Genomic DNA, 19,673 nt, shown 5'->3' on the forward strand with positions numbered 1-19,673 from the left:
TTGTTTTGTTTTTTTAAGAAAGAAAGGTTAAAAGTCACAGAAAAAGGAGTTGTGTTCCTTAGGAGCTAAAACAAGCTCATGCCCTAAGAAGTCAAAGGAGGAACCTAAATATCCTAATAAGTCTTAGGAAAAGGGATCATGAAGGGATTTATAAAAGGTCACAGATAGGACACTGGAAGATAAGACCAGGTCTCACTTGGAGACCAAATGGATAGGATGGTCAGTCAGACCTGGGGGTAAGTAAGAGCAGAGAGATAGTCAGTGTTAATATCTCTGGGTCCATGCAGCCAAGACTGAGGTCTCTCAGAGCACCAGGGCTCTGACGCCTGACTCAGTGATGGAAATGTGTCCAGTGCTATTTTTGAGATTGAGGCCAAAGAAGCAGCCAAGGCAGGGTTCCTACCTTCAAGAAGCTCAGACTCTATGTAATGCAGACAACTTTTAAAAAGTGGCTTTGGAAGAGAATCCAAGGGCAGCTCAGGTCACCACAGCCTACCACGAAGAACAGGAGATACAGGAGCCGGTACAACAGAGCACTGGGACACAGAGTGTGGTCACTGCTACTCCACGGTTTTCCCGACAACCCAGAGCAGATGTGCTCCTCCAGCAGAAGACTCAAAATAGCAGAGCTGGAGCAAGACCCAAGGGCAGAACCAGAAAACACAACTTCAGAAATACTGATGGTATCAGTTAAGGGGCAGAAAGCCACATATCTCAGAAAACTCAACCATCCGGAGACACAGCCCTCAAATTGCCTTCCTATGATCAGCCTGTTTCTAGAAGGAGACGGCCACCAGCATGAAAGCACGCCAAAGCAAAGGCAGAGCCTAATGAATGAACGACCCCACACAGCCCAGAGTCAGAGCCAGTGACGGGCTTCTCACCACCTCTCTTGGGGTAAAAGACTTTGCCTGTCCCATGTGAGAAGACTGTGTTGTAATTATCATAATTAACTAGACATAAGTCCAAGTTCATCATTGGGTAAAACTCTACAGAAGACTGTTTAGATTCTTCTCACAGCAATTCCTTTATGTGTTTTCCCGTAAGAAAGCCATAAAAAAGGAGGATATCCTGCAGTTTGTGACAACACGGATGACCCTGGAGGACACTATGCAAAGTGAAATAAAGCCAGACAGAGAAAGGCAAATGCTTTACAATCTGAATCTCAAGAAGTCTAACTCATACAGCCAGAGAGGAGAATGGTAGTTGTCAGGAGCTCAACAGTCAGGGAAAGGGAAGAGGTTGGTCAAAGCGTACAAACTTTCAAGTTTAAGATAAAAAAAGTTCCAGGGGTCTAATGTACATCATGGTGACTGTAGTTAATAATGAATTGTACACGCAAAATCTGCTAAGAGAGAAGATCTTAAGTGTTGGTCCCTTCACAAATAGGTAACTGTGATGTGATTGGTATGTTAATTAACCTGATGGTGGTAATCATTTCACATAAATGTATGTCAAAACATGAGACTACACACCTTAAAAATAAAATCATACTGCACAATCTAAATTTTAAAATAAGTTTAAAAAACTATATTCAAGAGGGCAGCTATGAGGCAAGCAGGAACTCTACACCTCACTTCAGAACTGCCCTAGGGTGGACCCACTGCCTCTGGGACATACACTCATGGCATCTTGTCCACTGGTTGGATCTGAGCACCAGGAATCCTCCCTTACTGTGTGTTGTGCTGTGCTTAATCGCTCAGGCATGTACAACTCTTTGTAACTCCATGGACTGTAGCCCGCCCGGCTCCTCTGTCCATGGGATTCTCCAGGCAAGAATACCGGAGTGGGGTGCCATGGCCTCCTCCAGGGGATCTTCCCAACCCAGGGATTGAACCAAGGTCTCCCGCAATGCAGCAGACTCTTAACTGTCTGAGCCCCAGGGAAGCCCATGAATACTGCAGTGGGAAGCCTATTCCCTCCTCCAGGGGATCTTCCCGACCCAGGAATTGAACCGAGGTCTCCTCTATTGCAGGCAGATTCTTTACCAGCTGAGCTACCAGGGGCACCCCTCCACCACAGTACTCCCCAGAAAATGGACTGCGTGCCCAGCTTGCTTCCTCCTGCCACTTTACATCAAGGTCCCACCTGTGTTTGCATCTTATTTACTGAGGCTGTCACAGGACTCTACTGAGCAGCAAGGAAGTTGATATTTGACTTCCCCTCTTGGAAAGGACATGTTCATATTGTGAATATCCTCCAAAGACTTTGTAGAAAAGTTTGTGTGGCTACAAAATAGAGCACCACCCATGGGTATATCTCTCCAACCTTTCAGTTCACCAGGCCCACAGCCAACCAGGGTGGGGGTGGGGCAGGGGGACAGGCACCACCCACGACACAGGTGAGGACAAAGTGTCAGGTTTTACTGAATCTGCACACTTCTCCCCACGTGCATTTCTTCTCATCTCTTATCTGAGGTTCAAATCAAGCTTCAGCCTCAGATGCTGCCATGAAATGATGAATAAAATCTAGCCCTTAAATTATTGTCAATGGAGGACAAACCTATGCTCTTTTTAAAGAGCTGTTATCTGCTCAGCACACAATAATGATTAACAATTGTTATTCTGATTTGCCAAGTACACTGAGACTTCCCCCAACCCCCTCCCCCCAAAAAAACAAAATTGCATATACTTCTAACAATGATAACAATATTAGAGGGCAAACAAACTGGAAAAGTTCCAAAGGATAACAAAGGCTATTTTTCAGATAACAGCAGGCTGAAAAGAAGGTCATGTTGGCAAGACAAAGAAACTTAAAAGAGAATTAAACCAACCTACTAAAATGAATCTATACTGTTAATATCACAGAGATGTTATTTCATTCTTTTGCTTGATATCAAGAAATCAAAATTAATGATTAGCAACCAGGAGAGAAGGGTCAAACTGCTTAGGTAAAAGGATATCTGTAATATCAGACAAGTTCTGATACTATAATGAAATCAGCCCAAAAATGCCCAAGTAGGTATTTATATTTGCCAAAAATGTAACACATAGAGCAGTGAACTGCTTTATATGGAACCACTTCAATAAAAACATGAAGGAATTAATTCTATCAGGCAAAGTTAGTTGTAATTTTGCAAATAACTTTTTCTAGGGGAAAAATGTCTCAGAAAAAAAAATTTTTCCCCTTAAAAGTAACCTATTACTTAAAATGCAGCAATTTTACTTTACTGTCTTAACAGTTCCAAAGGTATGACCATAAGCCTCTAATATCCACACTGATGTTATGATTCTGGGTAGATATACTATGTATAAATTCCAAAGCCATACTTAATGTGTATTATGAAAAAAAACATAATATAGATTCTAATTTAGGTGAAACTTTGCTTTTTTAAAAAATGAGTATATTATAGAACTTGGGCCTTTGACACATGAGATGGCAACCAAAAATTTTATTTCAGATTTAAGTTCTTAAAGTCTAAAGTGGGCTATGCATACAAATTCAAACTAGGAACGGATTTCTCTGAAGGGAACTTCACATGTGACTAAAAATACTTTGATCGAAATAAATATCTTAAAGCTTTAAAAACATGTTTCAGTTTCAGAACTGCCAAAAAGCTTAGAAAATTTAGGCATTCAGTCCTCATAGTTTCTTAAAGGGCCGTTTCATGAAAAGATAGCCCCTTCCAAGAGTTGGTGGCTGTCAGCCTGGATCAACTCCCAGCTAACACCCAGCAGCTGCCCGCCTCCCAAGTCAGCACCACCGTGTTTGTCAGCAGCAGAAAAGTCCCAGATACCAGTGCATCCTCTTAAAAGGAACACAGCTTTGCACTTCCCAAATTCTAGCAAAAACTTTTCAAATAAATTCTATATACTGCACCACAGGAAGTCACCCATCCACCTCTTTCCTACCTCTGTTGACCTGGAGGCTCTGCTGGATCCATAAGAGCCGCTTTCATTATGCAAGGACCATTCTCCCACCTCGAGCTGCCAAGTCTCATCACCTGCAGAGACAGAGATGAATGAGAAAGGTGGATGCACCCCAAGGAGGTGATTTCCCTGATCCAGGTGCTAATCACACTGGTGACATTTAGCCTGGACAGAGAAGAATTACAATCAGAGCTAGGGGAGAGAGTGCCCTTTAGTTGAAAGTTTCCAGGCAAGGAGAGCTGGTCCTGGACGAAACACTGAAAGTTCACCCTAACTTGGTCCCCTCCCTCAAGTGCTGCCGGTTCTCAAAATGCTTCTTGCACAGAATATATGAGCCATGGGTTTTCCATTTGTAAAATGGTGATATCAATATTGCAATGTTTAGGTTTGTTAAAGGAAATTCTATAGGTAGCCAGGTTTATAGAAGGGCTAAACTTGTGTGTGATAGATATCTTTCTTTTGTATCAGGAGAGATGGTATCAGCACTGTACTACTGATCATGTCTTCCAGGTGTGGTTCTAAGCCAAATCTAACAATCCTAGCTAACAGGAGTCATTAAGAGCATCATCTACTAGCGTGAGCTCTGGAGCCAGGAGTAGATGAGTGAGAACACTGGCTTGATCCATTTGTGTAGGTGTGATCCTTTTAGCTCTTACTATGCACCAAGCACTGTGGTAAGGATTTCACACACACACACACACACACACAAATTCATCGAATTTTGCATTGAATCTGAGGATCCAGGTGTTAGCACCCAAAGTGGGGGTGAGGGGAGGAGAGCAGGGAAGGAATAAAAGCTTCCCAGTGCTCCTCAAATGCCATGTAGACAGCTATCTACTCCATCCACATGCAGGACTGTCTTGAAAAGCAGATTTACCCCAAATGGGATCATCCTCCTCAACAAAAAACACACTGCACTCCTGTGCGCCCCTCCTGAAGATGAGTGAACAGTTCTATCTACATCTTCCCTCCAACCTGTTCTGGCAGCTTGAGCAGGTAACATTTTCATTTTTCTTACACTAGGTTTTCTCGAAAGCAAATGCTAGATGGGGTCTACGGTGCCTGAAATCTCTAACACTGTCGACAGTGACTCAAATCAGCGTCATACAGTTACAAAGCACAGAAGTCCTTCTGAGCCAGCTCATGAGGGAGGAGCTCACTATGGTGTGGTCCAGGCTAGAATCAGGAAGAAGTCCAGCCCCAGGGAAGCCCCGAGGCCAGTCATTCTATCTGGGAGTCTCTGCTTTTATCTGGGTCTCACTGTTGTTCTCTTTGTTCTATCCACCTGAGCTCTCCATCTCTAATCTCCCTCTCTTTTTCATTTTTCACGACCCTGATACCAGCAGCCTGCATACCAGTTTACACATTTCCTTCCTTAGGGCATCCCATGACCTTCTGCCCCCACTATTAGCTGGAGGATGTCTCCATCTCCACACCAGCCAGCCTGGACTGAGTTAACCAGTCACCATCGTTTTCCCTTCTTCCTTCTTCTCCACCAACTGGCAAAGATACAGTTTCCATTGCTATTCAAGCCCGCGGACAGAAACTGATCTCTCCTCTCAAACTTTTCATTTAAATGGAGGTGAAAAGTCATCCTAATGCGTACTTATTATGAAGAGTTGCTCCTAAAAATGGAGTGCTGAATGGCAGAGTTAATAAAACATTGAAAAAGAGGCATTTTCTCACCTGAGAAATTAATTGTTACAGCAAATTTAAGAAGGAGCTCTTGACATTCGATTTCATAATAAGTGTTTTACTCTCAAATTGTACCTCTGATTTATAAACTGCAGTGTGAGGGCCCATCAATGACCATGGGGAACATTTCTCTCCCTAAATACTGAAGTTTGATTTACGCCCGTCAAAACTAAAACTAATTTATTTGGCTTACAGGATAACTCCAAGTGCCTTTAATTTATGTTATTACAATTTTGAAAAAAATAACTTTAAAAATAAATTAAAGCACTGCCCATCTTGACAAATACATATATCCCTGGAGATTTTGCACAGGCCAAGGGCCCAAGCTGTCACTATGAATGGCAGTTAGAGAAGATCCCACCTCGCCCTCTCTGCCATGGTTTAAATCAAGAATATGAATAATAGAATACTTGTCTTGATTCCTTATAAATATTTTAGGACTTATTTTTCTCATCAAGGCTAAATGGGTAGCTATCCATCTCAAAAGAATTGTTCTTGATAGAATGTGGAAAAAATAAATAAAAATTTTAAAATACACTATGAAGTATGTGTATACTGTTTTCAACAAAACGAGTTTTTAAAAAGTTCCAATTGCATTAAAAATGGTTATTAGGTATTGGTTCTCTCAATTGAGTCTCAGCTAGAAGTAGATGATGCACTTACAATCAACACCCCTGGAGGGTTTACTTGCCAAGAGGCAGATTACGAAGGTGTAAGCACAGGGTAATCACGCACAGTGGGTGCGGCGGGCACCTGAGTTAGCAGCAGTGAAGCCATGTGCCCCAAGGCCAGAGGGACCAAGGGAGCGGGAGGAGGGAGTCCCACAGAGCTCTGCCGTTACGGGGGCAGCAGCCTGGGGGGTGGAGGTACAGACCTGGTCTGAAAGACACTCACAGGGAGGAGTGGACGGATAAAGACCTTGACCTCAGTCTTTGCTCTTCCTCCGTTTTTGTGGGGGGAAGGGGACCAGAACTGTCCACTGGCCAAACTCAACTAGGATCCAGGGCATAGCAGAACCCACTGATGTGATGCACAGAGATCAGCCTTAGGGGACAGACAGCAGAGGAGGACAGGGAGTGGAGGGAGGGGCAGGTGGAAGATGCCAGCACCCCTACCAGGCTGTGCTCAGAGGACACGCAGCTGAAGAGCATCCCTGACCGACCTCAGCAGAGTACACAGTCTGTCACAGGGGAGGGGGGTTAGGGGAGAGATGGATTGGGAGCTTGGGATCAGCAGAGGAACACTAATACACATGGGATGGATACAAAACAAGGTCCTCCTGTAGAGCAGAGAACTATATTCAACATTCTGTGACAAACCATAATGGAAAAGAATATGAAAAAGAATGTGTATGTGTATACACGCACACACACATATATAACTGAGTCACTTTTCTGTATAGCAGAAATTAACATAGTAAATCAACTGTAGTTCAACAATTTTTTAAAAAATTAAAAAAAGAAGAAGTACATGATCAGGGAGACAGAGTATGGGTGTAAAACAAACTGTAAGAGCATTGTGGAATTTTAGTGAAAGAAAAATTTAAATTCTCATAACATGTGTCTTCTTTGCCTCTTCGGGAGACCCTCCCTCTCTCTGGCGAGAGCACCTTGCTCTCCCCAGGGTGGTGGTGCTCAAACTTTAACAAAGTATGATTCACTGGTAAGGCCTGATGAAGCATGGATGACTGCGCCTGACCCCAGCATTTCGGATTCAGGAGTTCCAGGGTGAACCTTGAGAATTTGCATTTCTAATAGTTTCCAGATGATGCTAAGGCTGCTGGTGTCCAGGGACCAGAGTTTGAGAACCACTGCCTTCAGGAAATTACCTGTCCTCTGAGCTTCAAACCGCAGTCCCTGTGGCTCCCGTCAAGGCTGCCAACTTCCCGCCTGTTCGCTGCTGGCCCACAGCCCAGGCCTGAGAAGTAAGCATGGCTCATCTCTCTGAACCCACCCAGGGTCTGTCTGCAGCCACGTAAGTCTGGGTGAACAGAGATGACCTCAGGGGCCCCCCACCCCGCTTTTCTCTCCTCCCCTGGAGACAGGCCCAGCTCTCACATGCTCACTACACTTGACTCAGGGAATTTATCTTCAGGAAAGAATTCAGAGTCAGTGCCAAGATTTAGCAACAAGGATATTCATCACATTATTAACTACCTAGATACCTAGTTACAAAGATATGGTTAAAAGAAGTATCGTACATCCACACAATTGAATAACACAAAACCATTAAAAACTTGAATACAAGAATATATTCCTTGATATGGAATGATGTTCACAATACAGTAAGCTTATAAAAAGCAAGTCACAAAGCTCTTTTTAGGATACTACCCTCTTTTAAAAATATATATGTGAAACAATACGCTATTGTATTAAATGATTGTTTCTAAGTGGGTGGAATGATGGGTATGTTTAATTTTCTTTTTTGTTTGCCTATCTATTCTTATTCTTTTTCAAGTGAGCACGTATTGCTTTTGCAATAAAAACTAGCAATAAAGGAAATTTCATTTTGAAACACATACTCCCGCCATTCTCATCCAGACTGTATCTAATTTAAAGGCTCAAAATATAAACATCTATATTAGTTCTATTATCTCAGACCTTCTTGGCTCCTAAAATCCAGTATTGTTATAATTAGGTTCTGTGGTATGTGACCTCAAACCAAGATGAAAACGTTAAAATCAAGAGGGTTTTATTCCCTCCCATGAAATTTATAAAGATGAGCAGTTCAGGGTCAAGATGAGACCATACAAATTCCAAGGGACTCTGTCACTTCCCAGATATCCACTTCATTGTTGCTGGAACAGGGCCTCTTTTGTAAGGTCCAAGGTGGTCATCATCTCCCTAATTCCAGCCAGCAAGAAGAAAGGGCACGGGGAAGGAAATGCTCTTCCCCTTAAAAGACACTTGCTTAAACTGTACATACCCCTCCGCTTATACCCTGCCCACTGCCTGGATCTTAGCCACATGGCCACACCGAGCACAGAGAAGCTGGTAAATGCCTTTATGGAGGGCATCTATATCTTCAACTCACTTCAGGAGTTCCATTATGCGGGGAGCCGGCCTGACTGCTCAGGCCCCTTCTCGGCCCTGAGAGAGATCTAAGAGGTCCCTCTCTGTCCCGCCACCCCTGATTTATTAAAGTGCAAATTGGCCTTTCTCACCTCCCTCAAGGAAATCGCTGCAGCCACCATTTGCCCATTTTCCTGACTCTGATAAGATTATCGGGCTCCTGTGAATGGTTTATGTCTAGGTAGTCTTTAACTGATTGTAAGACGCTGGTGCCATGCTCTGCTGGAGTTAAGATAAAACTCCTGAGCTAAAACTAGTGTCTGCAGTTCTGCACGTATGCAAGTCTTTGATCTAAAATTTGGTGAATCCTGTTAGCATATATATGTATGTTACCCCTCAATAAAGTCGTCGGAATCAGTCACAAGCTGACTCCATCCCTCTCAACCCCATCTTTCCGAGTCTTTTATTTCTCAGGTGCCCTGGTGATTGCGTCCTCGACCTGTTCATTTTGCCAGCAGGTCCGGCACCATTACAGTGGGAGAAGGAGAAATGGGTATGAGACACTAACCAGCAGACTGTGCTATATATACCACGCCACATAACAGGTATGATCTAAATGATGATGTGGTACATACACACAATGGAATACTACTCAACCATAAAAAAGAATGAAATAATGTCATTTCTAGCAACATGGATGGACCTAGAGATTGTCTTCCTAAGTGAAATAAGTCAGAAAGAGAAAGGCAAATAGCATATGGTATCACTTATATGTTGACTCTAAAAAGTGAAAAAAGTGAAAAATTGCTAAGCTGTGTTCCACTCTTTGCAACCCCATGGACTGTAGCCTGCCAGGCTCCTCTGTACATAGAATTCTCCAGGCAAGAATACTGGAGTGGGTAGGGTAGACATTCCCTTCTCCAGGGCATCTTCCCAACCCAGGGATCGAACCCAGGCCTCCCACATTGCAGGCAGAATCTTTACTGTCTGAGTCACTAGGGAAGCCCAAGAATATCGGAGTGGGTAGCCTATCCCTTCTGCAGGGGATGTTCCAGACCCAGGAATTGAACAAGGGTCTCCTGCATTGCAGGCAGATTCTTTACCAGCAGAGCTACCAGGGAATCTAAAGTATGACATAAATGAAAGTATCCATGAAACAGAAACAGAGTAACAGATGCAGAGAACAGACCTGTGGTTGCCAAGGAGGAAGGGGGCTAGGAGAAGGATATATGGGGAGTCTGTGATAAAAGATGCAAATCATTATACACAGAATGGATAAACAACAAGGTTCTACTTGTATAGCACAGGGAAGGATAATCAAACAGCATCAGTCCTTCCAATGAATACAGGGTTGATTTCCTTTAGGATGGACGGGTTTGACCTCCTTTCAGTCCAAGGAACTCTCAAGAGTCTTCTCCAACACCACAGTTTGAAAACATCAATTCTTTAGCACTCAGCCTTCTTCATGGTCCAACTTTCACGCCCATACATGACTACTGGAAAAACCATAGCTTTGACTATATGGACCTTTGTCAGCAAAGTGATATCATTGTTTTTTTAATACACTGTCTATAATAGACCATAATGAAAAAGAATATAAAACAGAATGTGTGAATCACTTTGCTGTTTAGCAGAAATTACCACAAAGTTGTTAATCAACTGTATTTCAATAAGTTTTGTTTTTATTTTTGTTTTTGTTTACCACTCAGTAACTCCTCCAGATAAAACACTCAAAATAAGAAATCTTTCTGAAGCATCTCCAGATGAACCCGGACCTCAAGATTTCCCCTAAGCATATATCACTGAACTAACATTTTTCAGTGGTTTTATTTCACGGGTAGCTAGGGGCAAGAAAACAGTGTTTAAGTTTGGAAGGGCTTGTAAAATATCTACTTTTCCTTCAGTGCCATGACTGAAGACAGCCTTCTTTCTGAGATGCTGGCCACCAGATGGTGTAGAGGCTCATCACCCAGAGAACTCTCTGAATCCAAGCTGCCTGCATCTTATTTTAGAGCTAACATCTGACATGAAGCTGATTTCCACCACAGAGAGGGTCTGCTGGTCACTCCACTCCAGCCACATTGGTCTCCTTATTGTCCATGGAGGTGTCAGACGGCCCTGTGCCCTTGAACTTACTTGCTCTATGCTTGGAATACTCAGATACTTACTTGGTTCACTAACTAACCCCTTCACCTCCTTGAGGTCTCTGCTTAAATGTCACCTGATCAGTCTATTTCACTCTCCAGTCTGTTTAAAATTGCAATTGCCTGCCTCTCCACCCTGCACTCTCTACCTCCTGAATCGTACTTTTTCCTTTGACTTCTTGATATATGTTTTTGAGTGTTTAATGTCTGCCCAATAGCTGCCCCCCTCAACCAGAAGGCAAACTCCAACCATGGCAGGGCTCTTTCTCTCTTTTAGACAATCCTTTGTCCCCTGACCTAGAGCAGAGCCTGGCACATAAGTGATGCTCAATAAACATTGAATCAATGAATGATCAAACAAACAAATCTTTAAATCCTAGGATCTCTGGCAAGTAAAATGACCAGAGATGCAATTCGCTCCAACTCCGGTTACAGTTTGAAGAATAAGGTAGAGGGTGCCAGGCTGCAGGCAATGGGGTCAGCTGGGAAGTGGCAGCCCCACCAGAGAGATGATGCTGTGTGAACTCGGGATAATATACATGGCTAAGAAGACAGATAGACACGGGAAACTAATGGAAACATCCAACCACCAGATCCTTGCTTCTTTCCCTAAACCTCGTCAAACTTCAGGTTTCGTTTAAGTAAAAGGAGGAGAGGAAGGCACAAATTTGCTATAAAGATTAAATGACAAAATATACATACAATAATATACATGTCATAGCATGGTCTCTAACACAAAATAGGGACTCAGCTAACAGGAATTCTGTTCTTGAGATGCCTTTTCTTTTTTTCCAGCTTCACTCTCATTTCTTCATCTTGAACAACTCTTGCACCCACAACAGCATGTCTACCATATGAGGAAAGTAGGGAACAGGCCCCTTATTTTCTTTCATCTCTAGTAAGACTTGGGTCCACCTTTATAGTGAATTTTATTTTTTTTTTTACAGTGAACTTTAAAATACTATCTATAGCAATGAAAAACTTATTCGTCCAAGATGCTGAGCTAATTAAGGAAGCCCAGATACGGTCATGAGAGGGAAATAACTTTTTAAAGAGAATAATTTTTCTTCACTCATACTTCATCTTGTTCCAAAAGAGATTTAAGATCACTTTCCAAATGCACAGGCCACAGAAAAATAAACTAAATTAAAAGGAAGAAAAATGAGCCAAAAGGAAAATAAGGGGAAGAATCATTTAGAGCCATGAGCAAAGCCAGTAAACTTCCTAGGATTCTGCCGCTAAACTGGAACTGAGTTGTCCAGAGGCCAATATGTCAAGACAGCCACAGTGGGTTAGGGGATTCACAGAGTCTCTAAGGCTAAAGTATACCAGTGGTCAAGAAAAGCCCTTCACATAGAGGCCAGAGAAAGATGCCTCCCCTGGGCCCCCAGCAGGAAGACACTGAATAATATAACAAACACCATCCTTGGTGGCCCTCAGAACAGCCCTGAATAAGCACTTCCTATTTGGTACATTTTGTAAAGCCAGGATACAAGTTAGCATCCTCTATCTTAAGTGGTTCCCTTGAGGACTGGGAAATTGATGCGTCTATTTCATGCTGCCAGGTTAGCCAGGTGCAAGGGACTGAATAGCCAGGGGTCTTCCAGTCCAGAGGTCCTGAAGGTGTTTCTTGGATCCACTGGGTCCCACAGAGGTGCCTCAGGGGAAGTGTGGGGGTTGGAGGAGCACTGAGGGGCCTAGGGGACAGGGTCTTGCAGTCCACGTCCCTGGCTTCAATGAGAGCAAATTCCAGAAACCACAGTGGCCTCAATCGAGTGCAGCAAATCAAGGAATGGACTTCAGAGTTATTTGGAGGTCAGGGAGCCTAGAGGAGGATTCAAACTCAAAGATACTCAATAGCTGTGGGACTTGGGGTAAATTACTTCACTTCTCTGTGCTTCAGTTTCCTCATCTGTGTAATGGGGACATTAATAGGACCTACTACATAGGGTCAGTGGGAAAATTAAACTGCTTGACAAAGACAAAGTCCTGTGATACTGTGATTTTTTTAATAAATATAGCTTGGTCTTCATCCACAGCTCTCAGCTCTCAGCTCCCAAAAGCCTCGGAAAAGAGCCACAGGAGCATCTTTTGTTTTGATATTTGGTCTCTTATCTTCAGTTCCTGAAGTGACTTCAGGGCCACAGAGGGGAAACAGACATCCTGTAATTCACAACAACCCCTTTATACCACATCTGGGTTTGTGTTAATGAACTGGTTTTTGGAAAGCACCTGAGAATGGGACTAGCTGTCAGGAAAACCAGCCATGAAGAGAGGATTGGAGGTTTCAGTCCCACCCCTGATTTCTGGGGGAGGAGAGAGGCACTGGAGGTTGAGTCAGTCACTAGCAGCCAATGATGTAATCAATCATACCTATGGAATGAATCCCCCAGAAAAACCCAGAAGGAGGAGCCGTGAAGAGTTTTCAGGATGAAGGAATAGAACACTTCCTCTGTGCCAGACCCCAGACTCCATGAGGACAGAGCTCCTGTTCAGGAACTAACCCTGTATCTCTCTCCACATGGCTGTTGATTCCTACTCTTTAACATCCTTTGTAATAAATTGATGATCAACTGAGTACACAGGTTTCCTGAGTTCTGGGAGCCATTTCAGCAAATCAATTGAATCCAACAAGGAGATTGTTGGGAACCTCTGATTTATAGTTCCTCACTGGTCAGAAGCACAGCTGATAACCTGGACCTGGGATTGGCGTCTAATGTGGGGCAGTCTTTGGGGAACTGAACCTTTAACTGTGGGATCTGATGTTGTATCCAGGTTGTTCTTTCAGCCTCCAAGTCATGTCCGACGCTTTGTGACCCCATGAACTGCAACACACCAGGCTTCCCTGTCCTTCAATATCTTCTGGAGATATATCCAGGCATATAGTGTCTGAAGTGAGTTGAACTGTAAGACACTCAGCTGGTATGGGAGCACTGCCTGGCGACGTGGGAAAAACTCCTCACAGACGGGTGGGAACTGGGTCCTTTAGCAGCATGTCTGGCACAGAGTAAGTGCTCAGTAGGGATTTTCCAGCAGAAGTTTGGGTAAGAGAAATACTAAGCCCTGAATTGAGCCAAGCTCCTACATATAAAGAAACAGCTGCTCTAAAGATATTCTGTCTACAACATCTTGAGTAGAGTCTTGGGCAGCTTGATTTTACTGCTTTCACCCTTGTCATCAACCATAAGAACAGTCCTGACAGCTGCCGCTACTTCAGAACCTCAGAAAGACCCAAGTCTGATCTTGAACTTGGAAGAAACCTGTCACCATGGATCACTGACTCATCAATAATAATTGATAACTTATTGTAATAAACTGAGATGGTTTGAAAATAAATATATATATTCTGTCTACATAAGAGTTGATTTATTGTTTAGTCGCTGAGTCGTGTCTGACTCTTTGAGACCCCATAGATTGCAGCACCCCAGGTTTCCCCGTCCTTCACCATCTCCTGGAGTTTGCACAAACTCATGTCCATTGAGTCAGTGATGCCATCCAACCATCTCGTCCTGTGTTGTCACCTTCTCCTCCTGCCTTCTATCTTTCCCAGAATCAGTGTCTTTTCCAGTGAGTCGACTTATCGCATCAAGTGGCCAAAGTATTGAGCTTCAGCATCAGTCTTTCCAATGAATATTCAGGGTTGATTTCCTTTAGGATTGACAGGTTTGATCTTCTTTGCAGTCCAAGGGACTCTCAAGAGTCTTCTCCAACACCACAGTTCAAAAGCATCAATTCTTCAACGCTCAGCCTTCTTAATGGCTCAGCTCTCACATCCATACATGACTATTGGAGAAACCATAGCTTTCACTATACTATACAAAAGGGTTATCCAAAAGAAAAGGTCCAGAAGTTGAAGTGACTTGCCCCAAATTGCATTTCCAGTGTCAAAACAGGCAATGGAGGCAGCACTCCTGACTTCTTGCCCAGTGACCCATCCACTGGACCAGGCTTCCAATTCTCTGGCTTCCAATTCTCATGGCTGTGCTCCAGTTAACTCTCACTGCCTCACTGCACCCATGTTGTGAAATCCTGCATACGAAAGAGCCAGCAGATTTCACCTCATGTGTGAGCTCCAATTACGTGGCTTCCTTGAGAAAAATTTTAGGTCACTCTTAGGATTAGCAACATAGAATTTCACAATCAGTCACATCCATCGCTGGAAAGAGCAGGGAGATATTTGTAGATGCCATGGTATGGAATAATCTCATGAGGATGGAAATCATGTGTAAGCGCTTTGGACTCCAAAGCAAAATTCCCTATGCTGAACACACAGTAGGCCATTGGTCAGCGTTTACTGAGGGACTGATTGAGTATTCATACAAAATACTTAATGAGCATAAAAGAACAATGGTGATTGATTCCACTGACCTTTTAGAGAACATAAGGTAGGCGATTTACTTGAGGCTAAGAATCATGAGCAGTGAATTATTTACATTCTCCAGATCCTCCCAACATATAATTGTGCCTAGTTGGTTTTTTAGAAGGTCCATTGGCTAAACAATGGGGAGGAACATTGCACTGATTTCTATTAGGAAGATGTCCATCTGTGAAAGCCTTTAAATCAATTCACGACTCTTACACAATGGGCTGTCTTCAATATGGATTGCCTCTGAAACTGAAATTGCTTACTTTCGAATAATTTTGATGCTGCAAACTGTTAATGGGTTCTCCCTTTACTCAGACGATGCATTGTGAGCTATAAGCCATAGGAAAATGAATCTGTTGCTGGCTTCCAGCAGAGATATATACGCCAGTTAATCTTCACAAATTTAAGAATGCAGACTGATACTAATATAAGAGCCAGAAAATTGTTAATAGCATTTAAGCCTGGGTCAGAGATGGTAAGTGAGAAGGTTACTTGGAGATGGTTCTTTTGAGGTAGGGACATTCCAATGTCTTTTTTTTTTTTTTTATGAAGGGAAGGCCATTCCAGGTGGAAAGAAAGGCTTTTAGCAAGGGCACACACGGAGGGAGTTATAAAGCACACCTCAGACAGTCGCTGTGATACATAGAAGATTATAAACCTGCATATATAATGGACAAAGTCACCCAAAGAGGCTAATGTGATTATTTGTTTGCCATCCTCCAAAACTGCTAAGTTTCCACAACTCAAATTATTATATACTTGTTTCAAAAGTCATCTTCTAAAGAAACTTCTAGTTACCAAAGGGGAAAGGTACAGGACAGGGATAAATTAGGAGGTGAGGGTTAACATTTACATAATGCTATAAATAAGAGAGAGAATCCCAAAGGACTTACTGTCTAGCACAGGGAACTCTACTCAATATTCTGTAATAACCCATATCAGAAATAAACCTGAAAAAGAATGGATATGTGTATATATATATATCTGAACCACTTTGCTGTATAGCTGAAACTAACACAACATTGTGAATAAATTGTACCCCAACACAAAATTTAAAAAAGCTTACAAATACCAAAAACTTCTTTTAAAAAACTCATTTTTGAAAAATGCAAAGTAAAACCAGATTAAAATAAATCACTTAGTTGTATTAAAAATAGGTTGAGTATCTGCTTGGAGTTGAGTAAGACAGGCCCTGCCTGCCTTTCAAAGGCTCCCAGTCTGATGTAGGAAAGGAAGACGTGAACTCACCCATGTATGACAGTGTGGGGTGCACACCTCATCTCCCATTACTCTCCCTGAGTTTCATTTGTTCACTGGAATTCAGCCACGCTGTCTCCTTGCAGGGCCTCAAACACTCCAGCTACATTCCTGCCTCAGGATCTTTGCACTTGCTATTCCTCAACCTGAGAGGCCCTTTCAACAAATATCCACATGGCTCCCGCCCTCACTTCACGCAGCCTTTCTACCCAAAAGTGTATTCTGTAACCCATTTCCTGGCCACCCTACCTAAAACTGCAAGCCCTACCCTCAAAACTTCCTATTTTTTTCCTCACCTTTGTTTTTCTTCTCAGAATTTATCTTATCTTACATATTTTACTTAATGTACATATTTTTCATCTCCCCCATTAGAATGTAAGCTCTGTGTAGGCATTTTTGTCTCTTATTGATTATACTATTGTGTCCCAGCACCTGGAATGCTGGCTGTCACACTGAAGGCCAAGTGAACGAAGGAAAGGGAGTTCCATTTCAGACAGGAGAAAAGCAGAATGTCATGGTGATAAGAAATAATTCATATTCCTGCAATAAGAATAACATATTTAAAATGTACTATTTAACTTTAGAAGACAAACTCTGAAAGAAAAAAATATTTGGAACAGTAAAGCTGCATGATGAACATGCAATGTTTTTCTGCAGTTTCTAATCATCACTTAAATTTTTTATAAATTTTTTTTAAAGCTCAGTGAGTTTTTAAATGCTTCAAAATATTAGGATGTTATTTTGGAACACTCAGATCATTAAAATGTAGGATATAAAATCATTGTCAAAAAATTTCAACTCATCAGCAAGCCTACAAATAAGCTAATTTAATATCTAAAATGCGTTGAAATTGTGTATTAAGACATTCAGATTTAAAATGGTAAAAATTGTTTGGAAACAGTTGTGAAAGCCAACAGTTTTCAAATGATCATGTTTGAAATTTAAAGTTTTTGTTATCTTAGTGAGAAGGGGAGAGAATAAATCAAGCATTTCAAAGAAACTTATGAAGCAACATTTCCAAATTTGGGGTGAAACAGATTGAAAACTTTCAGGGATACTTTTCATAGCCTTGTCTTTAATAGTAAAAAATGGAAAATATGTCTTCTAATAGGAAAACTAACACATAAATAAGGTACTTAAAATGGAATACTAGAAAACAATATCAACTGTCCTCAGCAAAGAAAGTATGTTGCTTATAATATGTAAATCATAATTCCATTAAAAACAATTTTCTAGGACCTTGAATGTACATGTCTGTAAGGCATACCATGCGAATGCATGTCTAAAGGATTACTGCTCCCAACTGTGAATGTTTCTTCCCACTGGCAAGACAGACAAGAAGGGTTAGAGGAAAATGGGGAATTTTACTTTAATTAATCTTCTGTTTTAAGATTCTGCGCAATGTGATGAGTTATCAGCTTCTTTTTTTCTTTAAAAAGATAAAAATTATGAAAACGGTTTCAAATGTTTTCAGCATCAGAGGGTCTGAGATACTGCTATGAATTAAGTCTGTTCCCAGATTTTGAAGGACTGAAAATATATTAAAATAACCAGAAATGTTATATGATCAACTCTAGAGCAACAGCACAAAGGTCAGGAGATGTACAGACAAAGGATTTCAGTTTGTTAGGAAGCCCTCCCAGAAGATAACTGGGCCAGGGCTTGAGTGACATACAGAGCTGGGTCAAGTCTGGGCAGATTAGAGGAGCCAACGCAGGTGAAGGGCACATTATGGGGAGAGGTGGCCACTTACAGGCTCAAGACTCCCCCATGGTGACTGATCTGAAAGCTGGGTCCAAATTGGGATGAGCTTTGGAGTAAAACAAGATGTAAGTAAGTAAACACCACAGCTGGCAGAATTCATCTTAGTTGAATTCCCAAATCTGTGGATTTTCTACTAAACCACATACCTTTTCTCTGACAAAATGCCCCTGGAGTAGGACTTCCCTGGTGGTCCAGTGGCTAAGATGCTGCACTACCAACGCAGGGGGCCCGGGTTCAATCCCTGGTCAGGGAACTAGATCCCACTTGCTGCAACTAAGAGTTCGCATGCCACAACTATGACCGACCTGGCACAGCCAAATAAATAAATAAATATTGAAAACAAAAAAATGCCCCTGAGTGTGGCATCCTCAAACAAAGCCTTCCTTCTAAAGGTGAATGCCTGCTTTCTATTTAGTTTATCAAAGGAATAGAATCCCAAATAATAGCCTTCTTAGCTTCAACTTTTTTAATTAATTAATTTTAATTGGAAAATAATTACTTTACAATATTGTGATGTTTTTGTCATACATCAACATGAATCAGCCACAGGTATACATGCGTCCACCCATCCTGAGCTCCCCTTCCACCTCCCTTCCCACCTTATCCCTCTGAGCCGTCTCAGAGCACCAGCTTTGGGAGCCCTGCTTCATGCCCTAGAACTTGTACTCGTTATCTATTTTACACACGGTAATGTACATGTTTCAATAATATTCTCTCAAATCATCCCACCCGCGCCTTCTCCCACTGAGTTAGCTTCAGCTTTTAAACGGTTCCTACTAAAGCAATATCCATGATTGTGTTTGGCCTTCTCAGTGACCTACAAGAATAGATGAGTTGGAGTATTTCTGCCTCCACTTTACAGTGAAGGTCATGGGGACACATACACTCTGCCAAATTTTAACTTGGCTGGAACTCAAGTTCACATGGCTGGTGCCTCCAGTCTAGAGAGCCTCTCATTAGATCATGCCATAAAATGATGATAGTCTTTAAAAACAGGAGTAAATATCTGATGGCACATGCCATCATTCTCAATTCTCATCTCCTAGCACTGACTTGACAGCAGCACCTCAGAGAATATACTGGGAAAAAGCTATTCATTTCTCCATGAACTTTCTTTCAGGACCCCTTTTATCCTCACTGTTGAATAAATAAGGTTACACTTGACTGGTTGCTGGTAAATCCCCAAAGAAGTCAAAATCCATAGAAATCCATAGAAATAGAATCCACTGGTAGAAATCAGTGATTCAAAAAGACAAAAGGAGAGAAGCTGGTGCTCTGCAAGCGTAAGAAAGAGCGAAGTCACTTTGAATTGATCAGGAGTTAATTTACCTTTGAGAAGAAAAGAGGGTAATATGACAGGTCACCAGCAACTGGCCTGTTGGTCTCTGCTTTGTAAATTTACTTTTGTGATTACTCACATTCATTCTGAGAAAAAAAATGCAGTGTCTTAAACTACTTTTGCCTTTATATGACTTAATGTCTCTGAACCTCTATCTTCTTATCTAAAAATGAAGACAACAATCATAATATTGAGTGATAATAATAAAAATGATCGAAAGGCTGGCCA

The 19,673-nt window shown here is 42.0% G+C and overlaps 1 non-coding gene across 1 annotated transcript; it reads left to right on the plus strand.

The window, feature by feature from the left end:
* The first annotated feature begins 18,286 nt into the window (after window positions 1–18,286).
* Window positions 18,287–18,359, plus strand: TRNAG-ACC. The gene has a single exon. It is a non-coding gene; the product is annotated as a tRNA-Gly (tRNA).
* The last annotated feature ends 1,314 nt before the right edge of the window (window positions 18,360–19,673 follow it).

This window comes from Cervus canadensis, chromosome 22, assembly GCF_019320065.1.
Source record: "Cervus canadensis isolate Bull #8, Minnesota chromosome 22, ASM1932006v1, whole genome shotgun sequence".
In the NCBI taxonomy this organism is placed as follows: Eukaryota; Metazoa; Chordata; class Mammalia; order Artiodactyla; family Cervidae; genus Cervus; species Cervus canadensis.